The following is a 5,868-nucleotide window of genomic DNA, read 5'->3' as shown; positions in this document are numbered from 1 at the left end:
AGGAAGAACCTTGAGTGCTTACCAAAGAACTCAATGCTTTGGTATAGCAGAAGCTACCTTAGAAGCTTTCGGATCCTAGACGCTTCCTAATTCCTTGCACCATAGTCACCATGACCATTGAGAAGGCTCTGTGTGACCTAGGGTCAAGTATAAACCTCATGCCATTCTTTGTAATGGAGAAGCTGGGAATCTTTAAGGTACAAGCTGCAAACATCTCACTAGAGATGGCAGACAAATCAATGAAGACAGCATATGGCTTAGTAAAGGATGTATTAGTAAAGGTTGGAGACCTTTACATCCCTGGAAACTTCATTATCTTAGACACTGGGGAAGATGAAGATGAATCCATCATCCTTGGAAGACCTTTCCTGGCCACTGCCAATGCTATCATTGATGTAGCAAAGGGAGAACTGATTCTACAACTAGGTGAGGATCACATCTTGTTCAAGATGCCTCACCCCAACTCTCCTTCTGAAAAAAGAGAGATAACTGTGCAATACTTAGTGTTCCAACAATCTCTTTCAGTGCAAAGCTTTACTAAGCCCCCAAACACCAATCCTAAGTTTGGTGTTGGACAGCCATCAACAAGCACTGAGAACAAAGGTACTAAGAAGAAAGTACCTAAAGGCTAGAGGGACAAGAAAGTCCCCACTGAAGGCCTCTCACCTGGCATGAGAGTTGTCTTCACCAAGAAGCCAGTTATACCACAACAGTGAGTCGTGTCTTGTCTCTAGAGCATGTGGAGCTCATTCATGAAAATACAGGAAGAAAGTTCATTGTAAGGGGCAAAATTCTGAGCCCATATCCATCTCCGTAAGGAGCTAAACATCAAGCTAGTGACGTTAAAGAAGCTCTTGTTTGGAGGCAACTGATGGAGAGGTTAATGTCTGTTAGGAATTTTACACAAAATAGTTCCGTCGATAGTATAGTTCCCTACCGATGAACAATCCTCTCAATCAAAGTTTAGAAGGACAAATTGTCACTATCAAAACCAACAAGAACCGGAAGTTTAAATTCCCAGGTCATCTCCCAAGGACTAGTGATCAATGAGTGCGCAATTTTGGTTGTGAAGGCAACAAGATTTTCAATGTAGAGATAAATAATTAAAGGAATGAAAGAACATTCAAAATTGCAAGTAATGAACTAATAAAGGAATTAAAGAACTAGCTATGTAATATGAACAAATAAGATATAAGAGTGATTGATGTATTGGTGCGTATGATAAACCTCTATTTTACGGTTTATTTTGTGTTGAATTGAGCAGATTTTGTCCACTATTCCTACACTTATTCATATAAATTGCATTTTTTACATTTTCCTTCCCAATTTTGTGCGTTGATTGAAAACACGCTTCTTTGGCCTTAAATTACTGATTTTTAAACCTCTCTTATTACCATTCGATGCCGTGATATGTTTGTTCAGTGTTTTCAGGTTTTTCAGGGCAGGAATGGCTTAGAGGATGGAAAGGAAACATGCAAAAGTGGAAGGAACACAAGAAATTTGATTTTTGAGAAGCTGGCTGCGACGCGCACCCGTGCGCGATGCGTACGCGTGACCAGCGCATTGGTCAAGCGACGCGTACGTGTGGGTGATGCATATGCGTGACCAGGATTTTGTCAAGCGACGCATACGCGTGGGCGACGCATATGCGTGACAGAGCGTCACGTGCTGCATTACCCAGAAGACGCTAGGGGCAATTTCTGGGCTGCTTTTCGCCTAGTTTCAAGCCCGAAAGTGAAGTTTAGAGGCTGCAGAGTAGAGCTGGAAAGGGGATGGATTTCAACATTCATTCACACAATTATTAGGTTTTAGATGTAGTTTTCTAGAGAGAAAGGCTCTCTCTTCTCTCTAGGTTTTAGGGTTTTTTGCTTTAGTTATTCTCAATTTCAGATTTCTACTTTGCTTTTATTTAGTTTCTCTTCTACTTTTGATTGTTCTAGTACTTTAGTTCTCTACTTCTCTTATTAATTCCTTTATTTTGTCCATTTAGTATATGAACTCTTATGTTACTCTCAATTCCTTTTTTAATGCAATTTTATATTTCGTTCTTATGGTTTCTTTATTTCATTGTTGGTTGTTGATTTGTTGCAATTGTTGGATTTTGAATTAGTTTTTTTTATGTTCTTAGCTTGGATTGAATAATTTGGAGACTCTTGAATTGTCAAAGTCTCTTGTTGATTGGTGGTTGAAAGTTGCTACTTGACTTAAGTGTCACTAACTCTAATCCTTGATTAGGACTTGTGAACTTAAGTTGATTATTGCTCACTTGACTTTCCTTCATTGTTAGAGGTTAACTAAGTGATAGCAAAAGGCAATTACCATCACAAGTGACTATGATCATGGGGATAGGAATTTCAATTATCAATCCTTGCTAGGACTTTTTTTAAACCTTAGTTTACTTCCTTGTTATTTACATTTCTTGTTCAACATTTAAAAACCCCAAAAAGATACTTTTACATAACCAATAGTAACATACTTCCCTACAAGTCCTTGAGAGATGACCCGAGGTTTAATACTTTGGTTTATTTTTATCGGATTTGCTTTAGTGACAAACAAATTAAATTTTGATTGAGGTTTAATTGTCGGTTTCGACTATACTTGCAACGCGATAATTTTTGTGAAATCTTTACTGACATTTTCCCTCCATCAAATTTTTAGTGCCGTTGCTGGGGAATTTCATATGTGTGCCTTATTATTGGTTATTGTACATATTTTGTTTTTGCTTATTTGTTAGTTTTTGTTAGTTTTAGGACTTTATTGCTTTTTCTATTAGCTTTTGTATTAACTTGTTACTATGAATTCTCACCCCTTTGGCTATGAGTTTAGTTCAAATCATATTGTAGGGAATGGAAGCTACAATGAAAACATGCATTAAGGTTGGGACAATGAAAGATGGGAGGAGCCACAAGGATTTGATCAACCCTCTTGGCAACAACCTCCTCCAATGTGCTATGAGCAACAACCATTCTATGATGCATACCAAGACATTGGTTATGGTGGACCTTTTCGTGACAATCAACAACCCCCATCATATGCCTATGAACCCCCTCCTCAACATAGTTTTGAACCACCATACTCACAAGCCCCTTTCAACCAAACACCTTCAAATGATCCTAACCCATATCCACCATACTAACCACCTTATGAACCATATGAGCCATACATATAGCCACCCATATTCCAACACAATTACTCCCAAGAACCACCACCTCTATATACACCATGTCCATATCCATCAATCCAATAGCAATATGATTCTAATTATGCTATCCAAGCGGAACAAGAGTCAAAGGATCGTCTCAAGGAAGCAATGGATCAACTTCAAGCAACCATCCATCAAATAAAGCGAGAGGAAAGCCGAAAAGCACACGAAGCTCTCATGGCTAGCATATCTCGACTTGAGAACAAGGGATTGAAGTGTGTTGTGCAACAAGTGGAAAAGATGGAGAGTGTTGAACCGCCACATCTATATCATGCAGAACCACCTTCCTATCATAAAGCTTTTCTCTCAATCAATGAACCCTCATTTCTACCCCAATCTCCAATGTATGACACTCTAAATGTTCTTCTTCAAGAGCAAAGAGAGATGCAAAGGACAACACTATAATTTGTAGCTACCTTGACCGAGGTAGTAGGTAATTTAGCCTCTCTGTGCTTCGACATTCAAAGTACTCCCATGGCTACATTTGGAGAATCAATAGAAGAGGGTAGCATGAAGGAGACACTAGAAACTCCGGTGGACAATGAGGAACGTGACTTTGTATTGGAACTAGTGGAGGAAATCATAATAGTTGAAGAGAAAGAAGTGGTTGAAAACTTAGAAGATGCTGAACCTCCATGGGAATCTAGAATTGTAGAGTATTCCTCCAAGAAGCTTGAAATTAATGTCAAGGAGGCTAGTGCACAACCTCCATGGCATGTTCCCTATGAAGAATTGGATGGGATAGATCAAGAAGCAAGTTTCCTTGATGATGAGGATCATGAATTAAATCTTCCTAGTGATGAATCTACATCTGCAAATGAACTCCTTGGGTATGAAAAACCTTCTCTGAGTAAGTCTGAGAATGTTGTGGAAGTGGAAGTCTTTCAAAAAGGATGGATAGGAGTTGAATATGCTTTTTCAAGAACGTTGGAGACTTCTCTCCCTAGGTTGCCATCTACGCCTTCATTTGAGTGGGTAAGACTTATCTTTATTCGGTTTACTGTCCAACTTGAGTATGGTATTCTTAAAATGGATCGCCAACTTAGGAGGCTTTGTGGAATTAAGCATAAGAGAAGGATGTTCAGTGGTTGGAGTTGTAAATCAAGGCTCATCAAGGTTGAGACTTCAAGAGCTAGATGCAAGGGTTGGGCTAGTGATAATTTGGTTGGATCCAAGAGAAGAGTTTGGTACTTCGTTGAGAATTCGAATTGCTTACCACTCAGTTGGAATAATGATGATCCACTTAAAGACGGGTGTAGAAATAAGTTTTGGGATCACGGCATACAAGAGGATCAGCTTTGGGAGCTCGAAGCTTGTGAAGAACTCCCTCAAGGCTTGGTGAATTTATTCGTGAATGTTGGAGCTTATCGGAAGTCCAAGCATTGGTGGAAGTTTCAAGATGAGTTCAAGAACAAGCCACCATGACAAGGAGCTCACCAAATGTCCAACTTAAGGACAATAACTAAAAGTGTTAGGTGGGAGACAACCCACCATGGTATGATCTTTCTTTTTATTAGTTTTATTTTATTCCTGTCAGTGTTAATTTCCAATTCTGCATGTTTACCCTTATTTTGCTTTATATTTCATAAAAAAAAGAAAAAAGAAAAAAGAGGTGCCTCCGACGCGTAAGCGTCAATGACGCGCACGCATCGCATGCAGATTCGCTCTTTATAAAAAATGAACAGAGAGTTGGGATGGAACGATGCAGGAGGGGTGCCTGGCGCACAAGCCACCCCACGCGTATGCATCACCTGCATATTTGTATCATCCACGCGTAAGCGTTGACGACGCGTACGCGTGGAATGCAAATCGGCGTTAATTGGCATATTGAACAGAGAGTTGGGCTGCCACTACGCTGGAATCGCGCGAGTAGTCACGCGTACGCGTGACCGACGCTCACGCGTCAGTGTTCATTTTTGGCCATCCATGCGTTCGCGTGGGCGACGCTTACGCGTCACATGGCCATTTCTGTTTTCACGCGTACGTGTGATGCATGCACGCGTGTCGCGTCCGCTTACTATTTTCCATTCTGCTTCTCTCTTCTCCCCTTTCTTACTCTTTCTTCTTCCTTTCTCACTTTCTTCTCCTTCTTTCTCAGCCGTTTTCTCTTTCATTTTCTTTTACATATTGCATTGGCATACTTTTCTTCATTGCATTTCAATTTTCTTCATGTTTTTATTTCCTTTCCTAAGTTTGCTATTTTTCCATTGGTGTTAAATTCTCTTACTCACATGTTGCATATTCTTGCATTATTTTGGCGCTTCGTGACTTGTTTTAAATTGTTGGGTATTATTATAGTTTAATTACTCTGTTGGTCCCTATAGTTTCGTTAAATTTTCAATTAGGTCCCTATACTTTTTTTCTTTTTAATTGGGTCCCTGCACTAATTTTTTTTCAATTAAGTCCATCTTAGTAGTAATTGGCTTAATTTTACAAGGACCTAACTAAATAAAAAAAATTGGTATAGGGACCTAAATAAAAGGAAAAAAAGTGTAGGGACCCAATTAAAAAAAAAATTGGTCCAAGGACTCAATTAAAAGGAAAAAAAATATAGGGACCTAATTGAAAATTTCGCGAAACTATAGGGACCAACAGAGTAATTAAACCTATTATTATTCATAGGTCAATGCTAAATTTTTATGACACTTGTATTCCATTTGCATTGA

The sequence above is a fragment of the Arachis hypogaea genome, chromosome 19 (assembly GCF_003086295.3).
Source record: "Arachis hypogaea cultivar Tifrunner chromosome 19, arahy.Tifrunner.gnm2.J5K5, whole genome shotgun sequence".
NCBI lineage: Eukaryota > Viridiplantae > Streptophyta > Magnoliopsida > Fabales > Fabaceae > Arachis > Arachis hypogaea.
Note: the sequence above shows the minus strand (reverse complement) of the source record.